The following is a 24,799-nucleotide window of genomic DNA, read 5'->3' as shown; positions in this document are numbered from 1 at the left end:
AACCCCTTTTGTTCTTGGAAAAATGACAATTTAAAGGCTCTAAATTAAGTATCCTTACTAGATAACAAGTATAAGAGATAGATACTTACAATATGGAAGCAAAAAAGGGTGTTTCGGCCCAAAACAATAGTGTGTGTTCTTGGTGTTCTTGGTGTAACTAAGAACACTTGAAGATCTACATAAATGGATTGATTTCATGGATGAAATCATGTTAAAACACTTGAATATGGAAGGAATCAAATAGATAGGGTAAGAAACACTTACATTTTAAAGATTTCGAAGGAAAAATCGGATGATACTTGAGAGGATTTCGGTTCTTGTTCTTGAAAGAGTGAAAAGTGAAAAATATGGCTAAGTGTCATATATATACTCATGGGGGTTTTTCGGTCCAAACACTATTTGGGCCGAAAACTCCTAACTCTTGGAGATTTTGTGAAAATGATGCAAAATGAACCTAGTGCATCCTCTCTCCTATTATTCCTTGAAGTAATAAGCTTTAAAACACTTAAATTGACTCCAAAATGCTTAACAGATAGCTGGAACAGTTCTGATTTCTATTGAAGTGAATGATTGTTCAAAATAGAAATTTTGGGTTGTCACATCATCCCCCCGTTAGAAGGAATTTCGTCCCGAAATTAGAGTTTAAGCAAATAAGTATTTGCAAATAACTAAGCAAATAGATTAGGATATTTTAGTTTCATCTGATCCTATCGCTCCCAAGTGAATTTAGGTCCTCTCTTGGCGTTCCAGCGAATCTTCACTATCGGGATGTGGCTTTGCTTTGTCTGCTTGACTTCACGGTCCATGATCTCTACAGGTTCTTCCACGAAGTTGAGGCTCTTGTTGATTTCGATCTCATCGAGTGGGATTACAAGAGTCTCGTCGGACAGACACTTTTTCAAGTTTGAGACGTGGAATGTAGAATGTATGTTACTGAGCTCGCGGGGTAGGTTGAGTTTGTAAGCTACAGGGTCGATTCTAGCGACAATCTCGAAAGGCCCTATGTATCTTGGATTGAGCTTCCCACGCTTTCTGAAGCGTATCAAGCCCTTCCAGGGCCAGACTTTCAAAAGAACGCGGTCTCGCATCTGGAATTCCAAAGGCTTCCTTCGTTTGTTTGCGTAGCTTTTCTGTCGGTATCTAGAGGCCTTCAATCGTTTACAAATCTAAACGATATTCTCTGTCGTTTCCCTTATGATTTATGGACCTGTGAGAGTGTTGTCAGGAACTTGTCCTTTAGCTAACTGGGTGTCACCCACCTCAGCCCAGCATAGAGGGGATCTGCACTTCCGGCCATAAAGGGCTTCAAATGGAGCAGCTTTGATGCTCGTGTTATAACTGTTATTGTAGGAAAATTTGACAAGGGGTAATTTAGTATCCCATGCTTTCCCAAAGTCGATCACACAGGCTCTCAACATATCTTCCAGAGTTCCAGTGTTTGTATAGTCCTCTCACTTTGTCCGTCTGTCTGAGGATGGTAGGCTATACTCATGTCCAGCCTTGTTCCTAGGGAACTTTGTAGGGACTGCCAGAACCTTGAAGTGAGCCTACAATCTCTGTCTGAGATAATAGATATAGGAACACCATGCAGTCGTACAATTTCCCTAATTTATGTTCTCGTAAGTTTCTCCATCTTGTCAGTTTCTTTGATAGGCAGGAAGTGTGCAAACTTGGTCAATCTATTGACGATGACCCATATGGTATCAAGTCCACCCGTTGTCTTGGGCAAATTGGTTATTAAATCCATAGTGATCCGCTCCCACTTCCATTCTGGAATCTCTGGTTGTTGCAGCAAACCGGAGGATTTCTGGTATTCGACCTTAACCTTTGCGCAAGTAAGGCATTTACTCACGAAGGTAGCAATCTCTGCTTTCATGTTAGGCGACTAATATAACTTTTTAAGATCTAGATACATCTTATCTGAACCTGGGTGAATGGAATACCGAGTGTTGTGTGCCTCGGTCATGACCAAGTCTCAGAGGCCACCGTGCTTCAATGTCCAGATCCGGTCCATGAAATATAAGGATCCGCCACCCTTGGCTTCTAAGTTCTTATCCATTCCTCTAAGGGATTCACCCGCCACATTTTCAGGTTTCAAGGCCTCAAGCTGAGCCTCCTAAATTTGTGTAGACAAGTGTGAATGGATAGTCATTGTCAACGATTTGAACCTTCGTCCATAATATTCTTTTCGACTTAAGGCGTCTGCTACTACGTTGGCCTTACCCAAATGATAAAGGATTTCGCATTCATAGTCATTCAGTAGCTCGACCCACCATCGTTGTCTCATGTTGAGCTCCTTCTGATCGAATATGTGTTGTAAACTCTTGTGGTCTGTAAAGATTGTGCTTTTTATGCCATACAGGTAATGCCTCCAGATCTTCAGGGCAAACACAACTGCCCCTAGCTCAATATTGTGTGTGGTGTAGTTCACTTTGTGTGTCTTCAGCTGTCTCGAAGCATTGGCGATGACCTTACCCCATTGCATCAGAACACAATCGAGCCCTTGGTTGGATGCATTGCAGTATACAACGGAGTCTTCTATCCCCTTGGGAAGGGATAGTATCGGTGCGGTGCATAAGGCTCGTTTCAGTGTTTAAAACGTTTTTTCTTATTTCTCTTCCCAGTCAAAGGCCACTCCTTTTTGGGTCAGTGTAGTAAGAGGTTTCGCAATCCGGGAGAAGTTCTGTATGAACCTACGGTAGTAGCCAGCGAGACCTAGAAATTGACGAATTTATGTAGGTGTCTTCGGTGCTGACCAGTTCTCAATGGCCTTAATTTTGGATGGGTCCACGTGGATTCCCTCTTCGCTAACCACGTGTTCTAAGAATTCGACTCTTCGGATCCAAAATTTACATTTAGAGAACTTCGCATAGAGCTTCTCCGTTCGTAAAGTTCCTAGAACTTGCCGTAGGTGATCGTCATGCTCTTCCTTACTTCGAGAGTAGATCATGATGTCATCAATGAAGACAATGACGAACTGGTCCAAGTAAGGACGACATACAATATTCATTAAATCCATGAACACTGCGGGAGCATTGGTCAATCCGAATGGCATCACCACGAACCCGTAGTGTCCGTAACGAGTTCGGAAGGCTGTCTTTGGAACATCCTCCTCTAGCACTCGTAACTGGTGATATCCGGATCTTAGATCAATTTTGGAAAAGTAACTCGCCCCTTGCAGTTGGTCAAATAAATCGTCTATGCGAGGCAGAGGGTAACGATTTTTGACCGTCAGTTTGTTGAGTTCTCTGTAGTCGATACACATACGGAATGATCCGTCTTCTTCTTAACGAACAAGACCGGTGCTCCCCAGGGTGAGAAGCTTGGTCTTATAAAGCCCTTGCTGAGTAGTTCATTAAGTTGACCAGATAGTTCCTGCATCTCCACTAGTGCTAAGCGGTAGGGCGATTTGGCTACTGGGGTAGCTCCTGGGACTAAGTCGATTCTGAACTCGACTTGTCATTGTGGAGGTAACCCAGGTAGTTCTTCTGGAAAGATGTCGGGAAAGTCGCTCACTACTGGGATGTTCATTAGTTCTTTCGTTTCTAGATTTGTATCGACAACATGAGCAAGGAATGCACGATATTCCTTACATAGATACTTCCATGATTGAATACTTGAGATGATACGAAGACTCATGCCAGGTTTGTCTTCGTAGATGATAAGAGTTTCGTTACCCGGGGGGTTTAGACGGGCTGCTTTCTCGTAGCACATGATGTCGGCGCGATGACGACTCAACCAATCCATGCGGATAATGACGTCGAAGCTTTTAATCGAGACCGACATGAGGTCGACTGGAAATGAATGGCTATCTAGAGTTAGGGTACATCCTATGTATATGCTATTTGTGCTCTCAGTTTTCCCATTAGCCATTTCTACAGTGAATGGTTCTTTAAGTGCGCGCGGTTGTCGTTTAATTAAGCATGCAAATTTCTGGTTTACGAAGCTTCTCTCCGCTCCACTCTCAAACAGTATGCATGCATAAGAGTTTTCAAGGAGAAACGTACCAGTCACCACCGTAGGGTCAGCAACTGCTTCCCCGTGGCCTATAGCCAAAACTCTTCCAGCTTCACCGGCATTTCTTGCTTTAGGGCAGTCCCTTTTGTAGTGGCCCACTTCGCCACATCCGTAACAAGTCTGGACCACACCATCACCGAGAACTTGGGTGATCGGCCTTGTCGGAGACTTGCAGAAACAGACAGTGTGTCCTTTCTTGTTGCAGTTAGAGCACTGCATTTCACGGCAGGGTCCGATGTGGTGGAAGTTACATTTGTTGCACTTTGGCAAACTTCCAGCATACTGCCTTATTGTAGTAGCAACGGTAGGTTCGATCACAGCATGCACCGTCATGACTCTCTGGTTTTTAGCAGCTCTTTGTTTCTTCTTATCATCCCAGAACTTCCGCTTATTGTCAGTGGGTTTGGAGGGTTCTGAGATGACCAGGGTTGTTGTTGATGATGGGGATTGGACTCCATGATCGTTGAGTCGATGTGCCAATCGTTTTGCACTGTCGAAGGTAGTAGGGTGTGAAGCTCAGACATTTCCCTGATACGGAGGCACCAGCCCCTAGATGTACCTTTTGATCTTTCTCCCTTCGGTGGGAACCATGTTAGGGCAGAGGGCCACCAGTTCACTGAACCTGGCAGTATACGCGATTATGTTGGAGCCCCTCATGGTTAGGCTCCACAGCTCCTGTTCCAACTTCTAGACCTTGCCCCTCGGGCAGTACTCCTCAATCATGAGGTCTTTCATAGTCTCCCAGCCCATGTCGTTTGCCACTACAAGAGGGAGTGACTTGACATGGCTGTTCCACCATGTCAGGGTTTTCTCCTCAAAGGTGCAAGCGACAATTTGACCTTAATCGTGGCAGGGCAGGAACAAATCTTGAAGACCGAATCCGTCTTCTTGAATCATTGCGAGAGAGCAATGACTCCGCTAGTCCCCTTGAAGGACTTTGGCTTACAGTTAGTGAAGTCCTTGTAGGAGCACTCTCTTGAGTGCACAAGGAGTTCATGTAACACCCCGTTCTTCGAGTGTGCAATTATAAGTCCCTAAGATTTAAGAGGAAGAGTAATTCTGGTCCCTTTCGAGAAACGAGCTTCATCTGAGAAGGTTTCGGACAGGTGTATGTGTTAGAAGTATTAGGCTTCTCGTCACCCTCGTATGAAGGTAAAGTTATTTGAGAGTGGGAGTAGATTAGAGGAGTTGCGGTGCCTCGAAGTTGATCATTGTTTATAGTTCTTTGTGGATTAAGAAGGAAATGGTCTCACGCATGTATGGCATGCATGCATGCTTTTGTGCTTTGAAAGGTGGCTGGGTACGCCCAGCGTAAGCTGGACGTACGCCCAACGTAATGGGAGGATGATATGCGCATTGGCCGGGTGAGTACGCCCCGCGTACCAGGGAGGTACGCCCCGCGTACTCACAGGAATCCCAAACCCTATTTTTAGGGTCAGCCACTATATAAGGAATAAGATGGTTCACCCCTCAGCCTCCTTACACTCATCTTCAACCTCAGAGAAACCCTAATCTCATATTCCCTCCATATTTGAGTGTGTTTGACCTTGAGAAGCTTGTATTGGCAAAAGAAAGGCTTAAAGGAGAAAAGGGAAGTTGTCAAAGAAGAAGAAGAACGTGTGGAACTTGTGGATATGAAGAAATTCCACCCTTTGGAGCTGGTTTAAGGTATAAAGCTTCTTGCTTGACCCTCATATTGCATAGATCTATGTATTTTGAAGCTTTGTTATTATTCTTGTCCCAAAAGTCTTCATCTTGTTGCATAGTCCGATTTGGTCAAGTGTATCTGTCCTTTCAGACCTTTGGAGAGGTCTTGAGTGATAAAAATGAGGTCCCAAGGGCTGTAGGTATTCCATGTATGAGTTATGTGGGTCTTAATGGATTAAGACCTTGGATTAAGAGCTAAAGGACGTCCCCAGTAATAAAGCCTGAGACTTTATGATTTCTAATCATATTTGGCACATGGATCTATAGTTTGGGCTTAAGAGCTTAAGCCATTAAGCTGTAAGAAGGACTTAATAGTTTTGGCAGTTACGCCCTGCGTAACGGTGTAGTACGCCCCGCGTAACGGGCCGGTACCCCGATTGTCCTTTGCGAGTCAATGCAGTACGCCCCAAGTACCAAGGAGAGTACGCCCCGTGTACTCCTCCTATGGACTTCCTTTTGGGCCTTTGTGTTGGGCCATTTGTGGGTTGTGGTGTTTGGGCCACGTCTGGAAATTAGGAATAGAGTATTTTGGGTCCAATTAATATTATGAATATTGGATCTAGGCCTATTTGGTGAGGTGGGCCCAATTTAGTAAATTGGGCCAATGCGGGATTTTGGATGAGATTGGGACTTTGGTTTTGGCCCGATAAGTGAAAGTATGATTGACCCTATGTTTATTTTGTGATGATGGTTAGTTCGGGATTTGCGGTGAGTTGGTGATTCGAGAGTCTGCTTCTTCGGTTCGGAGTGTCGGCAATCGCGAGGTGAGTTATCCTCACTATATCAACAGGGTCTACGGCACCGAGGCCGACCCTTTATCGGATGGGAATCCGAGTGGTATTTGTTGTTATGATATTGCAGAAATATGGGCCGGTAGGCATTATATGTTGTGGGCCGGAAGGCATTACATGTTGTGGGCCGGAAGGCATTGCGATGTGGACCGGATGTAAGTCCCTAAACTGCCCGTGTATCAGTCAAATCCGTTTGATGGTGCGGAATCCCAATCAAACGGATGATGCAAAAATAAAATAGAAGAAGAAGAAGAATGTTGAATCTTGAATGTATTAATGATATGAATTAAGTTCCTTACACAAAAGATTCACACACACATAAAGCTCCCGTTTCTCTACTCTCTGACCGTAAACTCCTTAGGGTTTTTCAATCATCAAATTTTACTCCTCACCCTAACACCTCTATTTATACAAGAATATGGGCCGGACACACAAATGGGCCGTAAATGAGTTTACGGCCGTAAGGTGTTTACGGCCGTAAACTCAGCCGTAAACTAGACCGAAAATTCCACAATTATTACACAAAAATACAATGCCCAGAAAAGTAAAGTATAAACCATATTTTGACCCAACAATCTCCCCCTTGGTTTATAGCTTTCTTTTCTTAATTGACCCAACAAGCTCCCCCTAAAATGTAGCTGGCTCTTCTTGTCAATCTTCAATGAGAGCTTGGCTTCAGCTTTAACCTTCGATTTCTTCATAGCATCAGGATGAACATATGAATCTTCAATAATTGACTTCATCTTGAGCGGTTGGGTTTTTCTTCAGAATTTGGCATTGAACGCACATTGGGTGAGGAGGCTTCTTGTACTGATTCTTGAAAGATGGCGCTTTCAGCTTGAGAATCTTCAGAGAGAACATCAGAGAGAACAAATCTTCTAGATCACTTCAGCAGGTTCATAGATAGCAGCAGACTGATTGAGGAGGCTTCAATGCAATCCGTCACATATTCTTCAATTGCAGCTTCACCTTGCTTCTGGGGTTGAAGGATTGAATGTTGAAAGAATGATCTTCATTTCTTGCTCCTTCGAATAAGAATTCTTCGATGCTCACGGACGAAGCTTTTGCTCAGAAATCTTCAACACACACTCCATGAGTCTTATCTATACCTGAAATCACTATTCAAGACAAAACAAAACTAAAAGAAAACTTAGCACACAAATTAAAACAGAAACAAAATATTTTTGGATTTTTTTTATTTTTCTGAACAATAAATAAAACAGAAATAACACTATTTTTTTGGATTTTTTAATTTTTCTGATTTTTTTTTAATTTTTAATTCTCCCCTAATATTTAAATTAGAAGAAACTATAATAAATTTAACAAAAATAAACATGATATATAACTTTAAGAGAGATTTGGGATCAAAGTTTTTAGACAGCCTTTATCCACTTGTCGGTACCTTCCATATTCACATCTTTGTCTGGTCGATCGTCGGTATTGTTGTCCACTTAAACACGAAAAATTTGTGACTTATTTAGGACATACTACTTGTTACAAGACAAAGTGAACTTAAGTTCCTAAAAATTATATCTGATCCTAATTCCTTAGATACTATATCTTAAGGACCATTCATCTGACGACGACCAAGGATATTGTTGTCCACCTAAATTGAGCAGCGAGATCTACAGACAATCTGTATGAGTTCAATTTTTAGGTGCACTGGAACGTGTTTCCCGCTTCCTGATATGCCCCAGCCATCAAGAACTTCCAGAGTACTCCTTACACCGGGTGAGCAGACAATCATTCAGAGAGAGAAGGGATACAGAGTTCTATTGCTAACTACTTCAGAGGGGTTGAGAAGAAGAAGGTTGCATATGCTGTGTACCAGGTCGGATTAGAAGTCGCGCAAAGGAGACAGCATGTGGCTAACAGATGAGAAGTTTTTCACACATATATTTCACACAGATATATATTTCCTACAGAGAAATAAAGTTGCATATGTTGTGTACCAGGTGTTCCACAGTGAAAACATGTCCTTTTCTTCACTGTGGAGTTGTCTCTTCCTGCCCCTGGTGGCATATCCTTGCCTCGTCTCTTGTTGTTCCCATATGCACACTTACAACAGGCACTTTGTTGCGCTGGAATTGGAGGCCTATATTTCTCAACGACAGGTTTATCAGAAGCAATTGAGTTCGAAGCAACAGACTCAGAGCTCAAAGAGACATTTGTTTGTTCAATAGTGTTCTCCTTGTTCTCATCTTCTGCTACTTTACCTGCACATGAAACAGAAACATCAATATTTTCAACATTAATAACTCCTCCTGACACAAATCCAGCTAGTTTTCCGTATTTAAGATGTGCCTCCCTGTCAATTTCTTCTTGTTTCATAGGGATGGATGTGTAGTTATGATTGTAAGGAGGAGGTACACTATCATACCCTAGACCCTTGTGTTGATTCCTTTTAAACTGCATGCTTTGGTCTATCATATTTGCAACCACCTCACTTGAGAAATCATATTTTCTAACATCAAGTTTGGCAGTTTCAAACTTTCCTTTCAAAGATTCAACTTCAGCCACTAGCTCAGCATTTTGTTTGACTACATAATCATAGTTTTCACATTTGTTACTGTAGTCTTCCTGAAGTTTCCTAAAGTCCTTGGTTTTAGCTTCTAATTCAGCCTTCAGGGGTTTCTGTCCTTTCCTGAGTTGATATCCTTTATATCTCAGGTCCTCAACTTTCCCTTTTAATAAATCAATTTGTTCCCGAAGAAGTTTAATCGTATCTTCACATGACTGAGAATATGAAACTTCACATGAATGAGAACACGACACTTCATTGACCGGAAGGTTTGCTGAACTCATTGTTTTTCGACAATTCAAAGCGTTAAGTTCTTCAATTATATCAGCCAGACTAAGACGATTGAGATCTTTTGTCTTCTTGATGTCAGCCACGTCCATGTCCCACGATTTTGGAAGTGAATTCAATAGCTTCTTTTTGATCTCGGACTTAGTCAAGAAGATCTCGGCTATATTCATCTCAGTAGTGAGTGTAGTAAACCGCTGCAACTGAGTTTCGAGCGTTTCTCCAGGGACATAATCAAAAAAGTTGAAATTTTGTCTTAACATATCCTGACGACTTTCTTTCATGTTTTCAGACCCTCGTAGACTTTAAAATCAATTAATTAAAAAAACAACTAGAAGCAAACGTAAAATTTAAAATGCCTTTTTTTTTTTTTTTTTTTTTTTTTTTTTTTAGTCAACCTTAAAAGTCAAATTTTAAAAATTAAACTCAAAAGTCAAACTTAAAGGTCAAACCGAAAAGCTAAATTTGAAATTTTAAAAGTTAAACGAAAAAGTCAAAGTTTAAAAATCAAAATTTGAAATAAAAGGTCAAAATTAAAAATAAAAAAATAAAAGATCAAAAATAAAGAAATAAAAAAATTTATTATTATTATTATTTATTAAATTTTTTTTTTTTTATTTATATGAAAGAGGAATTTAAAATTAAAGGAAATTGAGTTTTTGGGTTAAAAGTGTCAAAATTCGAAATTAGAACCCGAGAAAAAGAGTGTTTAAGAATTAAATGCAGGAGGAGAAGAACATCCAGCAAGCTGGATCAATTGGCAAAGGCGCTGGACTTATGAACTCAAGACCCGAGATCGATTCCTGGCTGCAAGTCTCTTCCTTTTTATAATTGAAGCGCTGCTGTTGCTTGCTGCTGTTTAGCCGGCTTCCCTAGCCGAGCCGTATGTTCCGAGCCGCCGCAAATTCGAGCCGAGCCGTCCGATCCGCAAGCCGCCTAGCCGAGCCGAGATCTCCGGAAACCCTAGCCGCAAACACCAATTCCGCCGCCGGCCGTAAACAGTTTCCGGCCGTAAGCTCCGGCCGTAAACAGTTTCCGGTAACGTGAAAATTCGACTTTGAAGCTCCAAAACTCGATCAAAAACCTCTTTTTATGAAAAACACAAAGAACAAACCCCCCTTATTTTTGCGAGATCTATCCAAAAACGCAAAAATATTTCGAAAATAAGATCAAATAATGCCCCAAACAGAGTTTACGGCCCAAGAACTCGGTGTTTACGGTCGTAAGCTTGGACCGTAAACACAAAATATTCGAAATTTTAAACGAAATAAAACCTTTTTACTGATACAACTTGGCTCTGATACCAATTGTAAGTCCCTAAACTGCCCGTGTATCAGTCAAATCCGTTTGATGGTGCGGAATCCCAATCAAACGGATGATGCAAAAATAAAATAGAAGAAGAAGAAGAATGTTGAATCTTGAATGTATTAATGATATGAATTAAGTTCCTTACACAAAAGATTCACACACACATAAAGCTCCCGTTTCTCTCCTCTCTGACCGTAAACTCCTTAGGGTTTTTCAATCATCAAATTTTACTCCTCACCCTAACACCTCTATTTATACAAGAATATGGGCCGGACACACAAATGGGCCGTAAATGAGTTTACGGCCGTAAGGTGTTTACGGCCGTAAACTCAGCCGTAAACTAGACCGAAAATTCCACAATTATTACACAAAAATACAATGTCCAGAAAAGTAAAGTATAAACCATATTTTGACCCAACACCGGAAGGTCATGGCCTGGAAAGGCGTATGTGTGTAATTAGTATGTTGACTGATTCGTAGGGTGATGTTATGCTAGTGACCGGTTTGTCCGGTATCTTGGTTAGGGTAATGATATGTTATGTGATCTGTTGATCGATTTGCTGACTGTGATCTGTTGAATGATTATATGTTATGTGCACAGTTGCTTGGTCTGGGGTTTGACCCGATATGTAAGGCTGTTCTATGTTCTGTTATGTTATGTATGCTGTTATGTTATGGGCCGGAAGGCGATGTGTCATGGGCCGGAAGGCAATATGTTATGGGCCAGAAGGCGATATGTTTTGGACCGGAAGGTCGTGGCCTGGAAGGGCGTAATGGTGGTTGGTATTTTTGGGGGTATCTCACTAAGCTTTTGGGCTTATAGTTGTGGTTTTATGTTTCAGGTTCTCAGGAGTCTGTGGCAAGGCAAAGGCGTGATCGTACCGTTCCCCGCGTTGGTGTTTTATGATTTGAACCTGGGAAAAATACTCTGTTAAATAATGTATTGAAAACCTTTTGTAACAACGTTATTAAAATGAGTGGTTTTTGAAAAGTTTTAATTGTTTTGAAATTTTGGTCGTTACAAGTTGGTATCAGAGCCTTGGTTTGAGTGAATTGGAGGAACACTCGTGTAACTCCAGTCTCAAATCGAGGAAGGTTTTAAAAGAGAAATTAAAATGGTTTTCAAAATTAAGTAAAAGGGGGACGCGGAGGTACGATCAGCCGGAGCCAGTAAGTAACCCCAAGTTTACCATTCATGACTTTTGTTTATTTGAGTTTTGATAGAACAGCATGCTAGAGTTAGGCTAGGGATCTTCAGGATTTCATGATAATGTTGCCGGATTTGTGATGCCTGTAGCCTAGGGTCCCTTATGGGAGATTCTCAGTGTTCCTCTAGTGGTGAGGGTTGATAGTTGTTATGCATGTTCTCTAGGGTATTGTGGTAGTACTTCATACAAATATGGGTAGGTGTGGAAGGTAGTATGGGCCCGTACTACTGAAAGCACAGGACCCATACGCGTATCAGGGAAACCATGATCTCTAGGGTTGGGTTGAGAGAGTTGGATCCCAGGTTTGTGGGATGAGTCTGAGATTTGGTTTGGTGTTTTCTAGTATGGAGATTCCGAGGCATGATGAGAGTGGATCCGGATCAGGATCGAGAGCTGGAGAGCGAGTTCCGGGTGGATCGGTGCCGTCTGGGGTTATCGATCAGATGAGCACGAGCGAGTTGGATGCGAGGATTCGCAAGATCCTGCATGATGAGGTTGCTGCATTGTTCCGGGCTGAGTTGCCGGAACTGTTTGGGTCGATCAAGACCTCCATGGTTGAGTATTTTGAGGAGCGCTATGCGGCTCTCGCAGAGACGGCTGCCGTGGCGGCTACAGTGGCTGTAGCAGCGGCAGGGGGAGGAGCTAGTCGGGGTTTTCAGTATCGGGACTTCTATTATACGAAGCCTCCCACATTCGATGGAGTTCAGGACCCGATTGTTGCTATGAGATGGTTATCAGACGTGGAGGGGTGTTTCCTCACGTGTTTATGCCCTGCTAATTAGAGGGTGAGGTGTGCTCTGAACCTGTTGAGGCTCGGGGCGAAAGATTGGTGGAGATTGACCACGGGGTCATATTCAGATGCGCAGAGGGCTGCGATTTCATGGGATCAGTTCAGAGAGATGTTCAGCACTCGCTATGTTCCGCGGGATGAGAGGGAGAGATTGGCTCGGGAGTTCCTTGAGCTGAAGCAGGAATCAGAGTCGGTGACTGAGATCACCAGGATGTTCACTAAGAGGGCGATGTTTTGCCCTGAGTTCGCTTCGGAGCAGGCTCAGATGTCCCGATATCTGAGTATGCTCAAGGGGGATATCAGACAGTTCGTGTCTGTGCAGAGGTGCGAGACCTTGTTGGAGTTGCAGGAGGCCGCTAGGCGGCGTGAGTTAGAGGTTGAGTTGCAGTCGCGTGAGTTGAGGCAGGCTCCGATGCAGTCGCAGCCGGCGCCGAAACGGTCCAGGATCGTTGATGTTAGAGTGGAGGATCGGAGCGGCCACACTTGTGGGAAGTGTGGGAGGGGTCACACCGGAGTTTGTTGGTCCGGTGGTGCATGCCGCAAGTGCGGAAAGGAGGGGCACCATGCGCGGGATTGTCGGCAGTCAGTGCCGGTTTGGGATTTGAGGATTTGTTACCATTGTCGTCAGGTTGGACATTTGAGGGTCAACTGTCCACAACTTTCTGCAGGATCGGTGCAGGCTCCAGCACCGGCCACTTTGAGGAATTCAGGTGGAGGTCAGGGTGGAGTGGAGCCCCCAGGGGCTCAGGGTCGTGCTTATCAGCTTGCGGCAGAGGAGGTCAGAGCAGTGCCGGATGCAGCTACGTGTATGTTTCTTTCATGATGTCTTGTTATCTTACGATTATTGCGGTGTTTTGTTTGTGCTGGTATCTTTGTGTGCTTTACAATGCGGTATTCGTCGTTTTGCGGGTTGGAGTTTTTGGTTATGGATTTGGGTTTCGGGTTTTCGTTTTGGTATCCGTTGAACCTGAGGGTTTGGTATGGTTATAATTTGGTGTTTGTGCTATCGTTGGTTATCTTTCGTGAGGGCTATTAGTGGAGATGCGACATTGGGTTGAATGTCGGGTAGCATCTGCAGTCGTGGAGTGGACAATTGGAGATCGGATTCTTTTTGAGCGGATTGATCAGTGAGGAAATGTGTTTTGCTGAGGGTTGCATATGCTTGTGGGAAGCAGTCAGTGTGTAAGTGTTCTCTTTGTGCGGGGTTGTTCTGGAAGGTCGTTAATGGCGACCGGTGGTTGTTAGTCAGTGCTTTAAGTGGGGGAGAATTGGAGAATTTTACGGGAGATCGATGAGTATTTGAGGGTGCTTAGCTGTTGGGATTCAATAGTGATCTGTCAGCCTAGGGTATAGGCTGATAGGAGCGAGTGTCGGGCATGCGGGGCGGGATACAGACCTAGGGCATTCGATTGTGGAGGCCTGGAAGCAGGCCGGGATCAAGTTTTAGTAGGTAACCGGGGGTTATGTGATTAGAGTATCTGTATGCTTTATGTACGTGATGTGTTGTACTGCATTAATCCTATGGGATTTATGTTGTGCATGTTTATAGAGTTGGAACCGGAAGGTTCCCAGAGTTAGAACCTGAGGGTTCACAGAGTTTGGGTGTACGGACCCACAGAGATATAGCCTCGAGTGGCTAATATGTGTTATGTGAGTCGGTCCAGTCATGCTGGAGACTCTGCTGGTATTGTTGGATCAGTTTGGGATTGCGGATTGTGGATGTTGCAGTGTGATTGCATTGGAAGGTCTGGCCCCAGGTAGTGATCTGATGAGTTGAGATAGTGCATGGGCTTGAGAGCCCCTGCTATGAGAGCTAGAGTATGTGTGTTGCATGGATAGCGGATACGCTAAAAAGGTGGTGTAGCATTGGGCGAGCACCTTGGCACTTGTTTGGGTGGCATGATGGCTAAGTGGATTCCTTGGAAAAGGAAGTGAGAGAGGTGTGTAACCCGAGAGGGAGTGCAAGTTCACGGAAGTGAAAGCGGCAGGGCAGGGTTATGATCAGAGTAATTCGAGTAAGGTTTTTGAGCAGCGCGATTGCGATGATGGTATGGAATAACATCATGATGGGATGTCTGCTGAGAACGCGGGAGGAATTCCGCAGATGTAGAGCCAAAAGACTCGGAAGGGATGCAGGGAGAGAGTCTTGAGCTCTCAGTGTGATTCTGATCAGGGTATTGGATATGTAGTAGTGGTTCATCCTGGGGGGGGGTGTTGGAGGATATCATTAGTGTATCAGGTTTTCCCAACCTGAGGGTACTGGAAAAAGTTCAGCATGTGTATGTGATTGCAAGAGGAGAACTCGGGGGAGTTACTCAGAGATTGAGAATGGGTCTCTCCGTCGGCACGGAATGGATAGAGTGGGATTCAGATCGGGGATCCGATGGTTCATGGCTTTCTAGCCCTTATGGGTCGAGTGCTTGTTGGGAGTTGGGGCAGTGATGCTTCATGGGTAATTCTCGGTTGCTGAGTGTGATTATCCGAGGGTACAGTCGGTGCCCGGCTTGAGACGGTGGTCAGAACACCGTAAGAAAGGAGGAAGTGAGTTTCGGGTGTCGATGGTTGTACCTTGAGGGACCTGGTTTGGTTAGTGCCAGCTAGTGCATTGCAGGGGAAGTTCTGAATTAGAGTTGCTGCAGGCTTCGAGGGCGAAGCCTAATTTAACTGGGGGAGAATTGTAACACCTCGTTCTCCGAGTGTGCAATTATAAGTCCCTGAGATTTAAGAGGAAGGGTAATTCTGGTCCCTTTCGAGAAACAAGCTTCATCCGAGAAGGTTTTCGGACGGGTGTATGTGTGAGAAGTATTAGGCTTCTCGTCACCCTCGTATAAAGGTAAAGTTATTTGAGAGTGGGAGTAGATTAGAGGAGTTGCGGTGCCTCGAAGTTGATCATTGTTTATAGTTCTTTGTGGATTAAGAAGGAAATGGTCTCACGCATGCATGGCATGCATGCATGCTTTTGTGCTTTGAAAGGTGGCTGGGTACGCCCAGTGTAAGCTGGACGTACGCCCAGCGTAATGGGAGGATGATATGCGCGTTGGCCGGGTGAGTACGCCCCGCGTACCAGGGAGGTACGCCCCGCGTACTCACAGGAATCCCAAACCCTATTTTTAGGGTCAGCCACTATATAAGGAATAAGATGGTTCACCCCTCAGCCTCCTTACACTCATCTTCAACCTCAGAGAAACCCTAATCTCGTATTCCCTCCATATTTGAGTGTGTTTGACCTTGAGAAGCTTGTATTGGCAAAAGAAGGGCTTGAAGGAGAAAAGGGAAGTTGTCAAAGAAGAAGAAGAACGTGTGGAACTTGTGGATCTGAAGAAATTCCACCCTTTGGAGCTGGTTTAAGGTATAAAGCTTCTTGCTTGACCCTCATATTGCATAGATCTATGTATTTTGAAGCTTTGTTATTATTCTTGTCCCAAAAGTCTTCATCTTGTTGCATAGTCCGATTTGGTCAAGTGTATCTGTCCTTTCAGACCTTTGGAGAGGTCTTGAGTGATAAAAATGAGGTCCCAAGGGCTGTAGCTATTCCATGTATGAGTTATGTGGGTCTTAATGGATTAAGACCTTGGATTAAGAGCTAAAGGACGTCCCCAATAATAAAGCCTGAGACTTTATGATTTCTAATCATATTTGGCACATGGATCTGTAGTTTGGGCTTAAGAGCTTAAGCCATTAAGCTGTAAGAAGGACTTAATATTTTTGGCAGTTACGCCCCGTGTAACGGTGTAGTACGCCCCGCGTAACGGTCCGGTTCCCCGATTGTCCTTTGCGAGTCAATGCAGTACGCCCCACGTACCAAGGAGAGTACGCCCCGCGTGCTCCTCCTGTGGACTTCCTTTTGGGCCTTTGTGTTGGGCCATTTGTGGGTTGTGGTGTTTGGGCCAAGTCTGGAAATTAGGAATAGAGTATTTTGGGTCCAATTAATATTATGAATATTGGATCTAGGCCCATTTGGTGAGGTGGCCCCAATTTAGTAAATTGGGTCAATGCGGGATTTTGGATGAGATTGGGACTTTGGTTCTGGCCCGATAAGTGAAAGTATGATTGACCCTATGTTTATTTTGTGATGATGGTTAGTTCGGGATTTGCGGTGAGTTGGTGATTCGAGAGTCTGCTTCTTCGGTTCAGAGTGTCGGCAATCGCGAGGTGAGTTATCCTCACTATATCAACGGGGTCTACGGCACCGAGGCCGACCCTTTATCGGATGGGAATCCGAGTGGTATTTGTTGTTATGATATTACGGAATACGGGCCGGAAGGCATTACGTTATGGGCCGGAAGGCATTATATGTTGTGGGCCGGAAGGCATTACATGTTGTGGGCCGGATGTGACAACCCGATATTTCAACTCTTTGTATCGACCAAAGTGGGTCAAGTATTGTAACCACTTCTGAATAATAAAATTTACTTTCATAATAAAATGTACAAATAAGTTCTATTTAATTTCCTTCTATGATTAAATGTCTTTGAACCATGATCGTACGTGAAAAGAACGCCCAAATCCGACTTCATATAGCGAAGTTATGATTTTTCCAAGTTCGGCTTAGCAACAGACAGCTAAAAACTCGAATCGGAAATCGAGCGACTTTTGGCCGGAATGACCTAAACGAGAATCGAAGGTCTCGACAATGGTATTCCAACGGTAAAAAGTCTGGCAAAAACCGACATCAGATAAAGAAGTTATGAATTTTCAAAGAAATTCCTTAAACACGATGGGTTTTTAATAAATAATAAATAAATAATTTTGGAATTTGCCAGCGGAGTCTAAACGAAAGTTGTAGAGCGTAGTCTCACCTATGCGAGGATATAAAGACCATCGAAAACGGAGTTCGTATGAAGAAGATATGAATTTTTGAAGTTTATTAAATAAATTAATTATTTATTTTAATCAAAATTCAGATATTATCCGAAGGGGAGTCAGCGTCCTCATCCGAGGTACTCGCTGCGTACTCCTGTACGCCCTGCGTAACCGAGAGGATTGGCCTCGGATCGTCCACGTCGCGCTATCCGAAGAAACCGACCCGTCCGACCCGTCCGAAGCCCCGACCCGTCGGACCCGCCGTCCCATCCGACCCGCGTACCCAGCAACCCGTCCCATCCGAGGCCGAGGCAGTCGAGGCTTCGGTCATGCATGACGTGCGCGTACGCGCTGCGTACGAGCGTACGCCCCGCGTACCGAGGCAGACCAGCCTTACTATAAATAGGATGCGAGGGTTTCAAAGAAAAGGGCTCATTTCTCTCCTCTCTCTCTCTCTCAACTTTGCCTCGTTTTCCGTGTCCGTTCAAACCCGAATTTCTGGTCTTTTTGGCTCAAGTCCCGAAGGTCGATTTTACTCCCGAGATTCCCGAGAATCCCGAGAAAAATCCGTTTTCCGAGACGAAACTCTGCCCGGTTTTCCATCTCGCTTTCTTCAATCAATCAAGTGAGTTTCATACCCCTTAATCAACCTTTTTAAATATTCTAAATGCTTTTATATGCTTTCAAGGGGGGGGGGGATACAAGTTAAATACTTATAGTTATTGTTTCAATCACATGTGATTGCATTAATCACGTGTGATTAATAACTAGGGAAACCAGTGATTTTATCACTATTCAAACTGTCTATCAAACTGTTTTACTTCTAAATGTTTTCCAAACCCATTTACTTTTCGAATTTACACTGCAACTGTGATTTAAACAAATGTTCCTTATACTTAATCTGTTTTAATCAAATCTACGCCTTCAAATTGTTTTATAGATTGACATCAAGTCAATCTTTCTTTAAAAATAATACTTATGTTTCAAATGTCTTATAAATACTTATTTATGCTTTTATATTATGAATTGCATGCCCATATATGTATAGACGTATAAATAATGTTTAAAGGGCTTAGGAAGGCCATCCACCCTATTTCCTTTTCCTCGATTTGGATGTGGTCTGGTGGGATTTTGGGTGACCATCCGAAGGTTGTTTCCATGTTAATTACATATCAAATATACATATATAGACATAAAAGTACTTCCATAATCATACGTACTAGACGCACCGTTAACAAGTTACCATCGGGGTAACACAGAACCATACTATTACAACTGCTAGATCAATGAGTCAGTTCATTCATGAGTCTATACTAGGAAGAGAATATATACAACTATACTATGAGAACATATACAACTATACTAGAACAAGAAACATTTCATCACATATGCAAGAATACGATAACAAATGTTATCCACTGTATCGGAGCATGCCTTAAATGTCATGGCCCGAGTTGTAGCCAGAATTCTCTTGGAGGGAGAGCGTTGAGTTTGCGTATAGATCTATACTGGATTGACTATCCTACACCTTGCTGCTAGCTACAGCCGGACCTGCAGGTCTGCGGGTGCCAAACGTCATTCCGTTATTACGACCGTTCTTTATGTCGTTGTTATCAGTCGATAGTATGGTGCAATTATCACATTATACCTTAATATAAATCCGGTTTAAGGTAGTAGTAATTAGGACAACAGTAGTTCTTATTATACAAAGCTACAGTACTACAATGATTTACCCAATACATATTTTGGTGATAATCTCACTTAAGCATTAATGTACAAACTATATTTTATCAAATGATAGTTATACTTGGGTAATTACACACTTTTACAACAGACGAGTTTACAAAACAGTTAAGCCTTGGTAGAAGGTTACTTTTATAGAAAATATAGGATTTTCTGAGAGATTCAAACTTTTGCAAACACTTTTAAACATTTACTTACATTTTTACAAACTTATACATTGAGACAGGTTCAAACGTTTTTGACAACGAACATTGACACCAAAATACTTATGAACTCACCAGCTTAATGCTGATAAACTCTTTCAAAATAACTTGTATTCTCAGGTCATCAGTAGACAGGTACCGATGCCAGCTTTTGAGATGATGGAACGTACTCAAGACTCATCATTTTATCATTTTGATATACGTTATATTTTTGGTGTCTAAAACTGTACAGAACACGCATGTATTAAATTTATATATTTAATGCAATGGATGATGTTGTTTGCCTATTTACATTTACTGTGTTGTGATTACCTTATATGACGTCCTCCGCCCCAGAACGTTTCCGCCGTTCTTGGTTTTGGGGTGTGACAGATTGGTATCAGAGCATTGTTTATAGTGAATTGAGTATATCAACCCATAAAAGATATACTAAACTATAAACCCATTAGGGATTAAACTCTGACCAAGAGTCTATACTTTAAATAATAAAATATTTAACTAAGTATACTAGTCTGCATTCATACTAAAATAAGTGTCACAATGACAAGAACAAAAGTATTACGATTGTTAAATATCACAAGTGAGCTCGGGGATGTATGGTCAGTCCTGGGAATGGCATAGCCTGATCAACTATGCTGATCCTAGGAGTGATTAGCACATGCCTTAGAATGGTTGTGATAGGTTAACAAGTCTAAAAACTTACCAACAATACCACAAGAAGATCAATAGAACTTAAACTTAAAATACTATAGGAGTATTTTGTGCTACTAGTTACACGTATACTATATTCTTATACCTCTATTCTCGCGTAGATCATGATGGCTAGATATCCATCATGGCGACCCGTACTTTCCCAATAAAGGCAATGCCGGGTGGATCGATTAAGAGTCCGAAGTTGATCATCCAATCCCTTTGGATGATCACCTCGCAGAAGGCTTTTCAGATGGATCCGACTCCGAGCCTGAAGTCAACAACCTACCGATTGTAGGTCAAGCCCCGAACAACAACCCTCGACCAGCATTTCCAGGTCCTACACCCATGTGGGCAAACAACCTGAACCGCTGGAGTGATGATCAGGGTCAACCCTTACCATACTTTGGGGACCGAACCTTTTACAAACGTCAGCGATGGTGGCTCTACTGACCGAGCTCTGCCTGTCCTTATCCGCAGAATAGCTCGTATTGTCGAGCAAGGTGGAGCAGCCGTCGACCGGGTCATAGAGATTGATGCCGATTCAGGTGTCAACACAGTCCACATCCGCCGTCTTGAAGAAGACATGGAACGGACCCGGAGGACAAATAAAACCCTGCAGTAGCAGTTGGCCGCCTCACGAGCTGAAATCTTGGAGCTTCGAGCTCGTCAGAGGACTCAGGATCGACACCTTCAAGAGGTGTTTCGTCAAGTGTCCGACCGCAGTACTCGCCCGGGATTTTCCCATCGCCGTTGGTTGATGTCTAGTACATCTCCGTCTTTTAACTAAAGGATAGACTTTAACATCTGTGCTTCAAGTAGCACTTGTGTGTAAAATGTTTCTAACTTTCCTTACTCAAAATTTGAAATCTAAGAACTATCAAACTTTTCTATATGGTATGATGTCTGACCTACTGTTAGGTCGATTTTCCCTGAACTTATCACATCAGTAATACCAGTATTTTTGAGATCTATCTATCTGGGAAAAATCTATACACTTGTGTTTTCCTACTAATATTTCTTATTATGGTTTCAAACACTCTTTCAACTGTTGGACTATGGTTAGTTAGTCCATGTGTCACTCTCACGTTGCTTACAAATTGATTCTTACCATCTTTCTTATCTTTATAAACTTATAGCTGAAGGATGCCTCCTCGCAAGTCTCCCAGGAATAGGAATAATCCTACACCTCCACCACCTCCTCCGCCTCCGGTCATCGATACTATAGCCCTGAATACTGTCGTAGCTGCAGCAGTGGCAACTGCCATGGCTCAGTATCACTCTTCTGATGCCAGCAGAGGTGGAACCCCTGTGGAATCTATCCCGATCGAAATCCCTGTGCGCTCAAGGGAGTGCTCTTACAAGGATTTTACAAACTGCAATCCGAAGCCTTTCTATGGCACCGGCGGAGTCATTGCTCTCTCGCAATGGTTCGAGAAGACTGAATCAGTCTTCGAAATCTGTTCATGCCCTGCTGCGTGCAAAGTGAAATATGCCGCATGCACCTTTGAGGGTAAAGCCCTAACGTGGTGGAACGGCCACGTCAAAGCCCTAACTCTCGTCGTAGCCAACGACATGGGCTGGGAAACAATGAAAGACCTCATGACTGAGGAATACTGCCCGAGGGGCGAGATCCAGAAACTGAAGCAGGAACTCTGGAACCTGTCGATGAAGGGCACCAATGTGGTCGCTTATACTGCCCGATTCAGCGAGCTGGTGGCCCTCTGCCCCAATATGGTTCCCACCGAGGGGAAGAAGATCGAGAGGTACATATGGGGGCTAGTGCCTCCGTATCAGGGGAATGTGCTAGCGTCAAACCCCGCTACCTTCGACAGTGCCAAACGATTGGCACAACGACTCATTGACCATGGAGTCAAAACCCCTGCAACCACAACCACCCTAGCCATCCCCGAACCCTCCAAACCCATCGATACTAAGCGGAAATTCTGGGATGAAAGGAAGAAGCAGCAGGCTGCCAAAAAGCAGCAATTGGTGGCAATTCATGCCGCAGTAACCCCTACTGCTACTACTACTGCTCCGGTGAGTCGGTATGCTGGAAGTTCGCCCAAGTGCAACAAATGCAGCTACCACCACAACGGCCCCTGCCGTGAATTGCAGTGCTCTAACTGCAACAGGAAAGGACACACCGTCCGATTCTGTAAGTTCCCGGCACAACCGATCTCCCAAGTTCCTGGCTCAGGTGCGAGCCCAACTTGCTATGGATGTGGCGAATCAGGTCACTTTAAGAGGGACTGCCCCAAAGCGAGGAATGCTGGAGGAGCAGGGAGGGTACTGGCTATAGGCCACGGGGAAGCAGTTGCTGACCCGACAGTAGTAACTGGTACGTTCCTCCTCGATAACTCCTATGCATGCATTCTGTTCGATAGTGGAGCGGAGCGAAGCTTCGTAAACCATAAATTTGCTCGCATGCTTAATCAACCACCGCACGCACTCAAAGAACTATTCACAGTAGAAATGGCTAATGGAAAAACTGAAAATACGAGTAGCATATACTTAGGTTGTACCCTAACTCTAGATAACCATTCATTTCCATTCGACCGCATGCCAGTCTCAATAAAAAGTTTCGACGTTATCGTTGGCATGGATTGGTTAAGCCTTCATCATGCCGACATCATGTGCTTCGAGAAAGCAGTCCGTCTAAACCTTCCGTCTAACGAAACTCTTATAGTCTATGGCGACAAACCCGGTGCAAGTCTTCGCATCATATCAAGTATTCAAGCACAGAAATACCTGCGTAAGGAATACCACGCATTCCTTGCTCACGTCGTCGACACGAACCTAGAAACGAAAGAACTAAAGAACCTCCCAGTAGTGAGCGACTTCCCCGACATTTTCCCAGAAGAGCTACCCGGATTACCTCCGCAACGACAAGTCGAGTTCAGAATCGACTTAGTCCCAGGAGCTACCCCAGTAGCCAAGTCGCCCTACCGTTTAGCACCAGCTGAGATGCAGGAACTCTCTGGTCAACTTAACGAACTGCTCAGCAAGGGCTTTATAAGACCGAGTTTCTCACCTTGGGGAGCACCGGTCTTGTTCGTTAAGAAGAAGGACGGATCCTTCCGTATGTGTATTGACTACAGAGAACTCAACAAACTGACGGTCAAGAATCGTTATCCTCTACCACGCATAGATGATCTATTCGACCAACTGCAAGGGGCGAACTATTTTTCTAAGATTGATCTGAGATCCGGATATCACCAGTTACGAGTGCTAGAGGAGGATGTGCCGAAGACCGCCTTCCGAACTCGTTACGGACATTACGAGTTCGTGGTGATGCCGGAAGGCGATGTGTCATGGGCCGGAAGGCAATATGTTATGGGCCGGAAGGCGATATGTTTTGGACCGGAAGGTCGTGGCCTGGAAGGGCGTAATGGTGGTTGGTATTTTTGGGGGTATCTCACTAAGCTTTCGGGCTTACAGTTGTGGTTTTATGTTTCAGGTTCTCAGGAGTCTGTGGCAAGGCAAAGGCGTGATCGTACCGTTCCCCGCGTTGGTGTTTTATGATTTGAACCTGGGAAAAATACTCTGTTAAATAATGTATTGAAAACCTTTTGTAACAACGTTATTAAAATGAGTGGTTTTTGAAAAGTTTTAATTGTTTTGAAATTTTGGTCGTTACAGTTCACCTTGAGTAGAGTTAACCAGGGTTCCACCTCTACTGGCATCAGTGGAATGATATTAAGCCATGGCCTTAGCCACAGCCGTAGCCACTACAGCATTCAGAGCTGCCACATCGAATTGCGGAGGAGGTGGTATTAGAGTTGGAGTGCTCGGAGGATTACACCTTGTTGATTTGCGAGGAGGCATCCTTCAGCTATAAGTTTAAAGGAAAGATGTACATGGTGGTTAGAATCAATTATAAGCATGGTGAGAGTGTTCTATGGGCTAAATCGCCATAGTCCAATAGTTGAATGGGTTCCACCTCTGCTGGCATCAGTGGAATGATATTAAGCCATGGCCTTAGCCACAGCCGCAGCCACTACAGCATTCAGAGCTGCCACATCGAATTGCGGAGGAGGTGGTATTAGAGTTGGAGTGCTCGGAGGATTACACCTTGTTGATTTGCGAGGAGGCATCCTTCAGCTATAAGTTTAAAGGAAAGATGTACATGGTGGTTAGAATCAATTATAAGCATGGTGAGAGTGTTCTATGGGCTAAATCGCCATAGTCCAATAGTTGAATGGGTGTATGTTTTGAAATAGCAGTATAGCAGAAGAGTAGGAAAAACACAAGAGTATAGATTTTTCCAACAGGTTAGATAACTATCAATATTATTGGTATTACTGATGTAAACGAGTTTGGGAAAAACGACCTAACAGTAGGTCTTACATCAAACCATATGAGAGAAAATGTTTGACAGCTTAGTAGACTAGATAGTGTACTGAAAGATAGGAATATTTTATAGACAAGTGCTTCATAGAGCACAAATACGAAAGGCTATTCCTTAATCAAAAGAATAGATGTGCTAGACATCTTTTAACGGCGATGGGAATTCCTCGGGTGAACCCTAAGGTCTTCCATCTGACGGACTACTTCTTGGAGGTGTCGTTCATGAGCCCTCTGGCGAACTCTAAGTTCTATGACTTCAGCTCGGAAGGCAGCTGGTTGTTGCTGCAGAGTCTCATTATTCCTTCTGGCCCTTTCCATCACCTCTTCGAGATGGCGAATGCGGACCGTGTTGACACCAGTGTTGGCACCAATCTCCACTACTC

This window comes from Lactuca sativa, chromosome 8 (genome assembly GCF_002870075.4).
Source record: "Lactuca sativa cultivar Salinas chromosome 8, Lsat_Salinas_v11, whole genome shotgun sequence".
Lineage (NCBI taxonomy): Eukaryota > Viridiplantae > Streptophyta > Magnoliopsida > Asterales > Asteraceae > Lactuca > Lactuca sativa.
Note: the sequence above shows the minus strand (reverse complement) of the source record.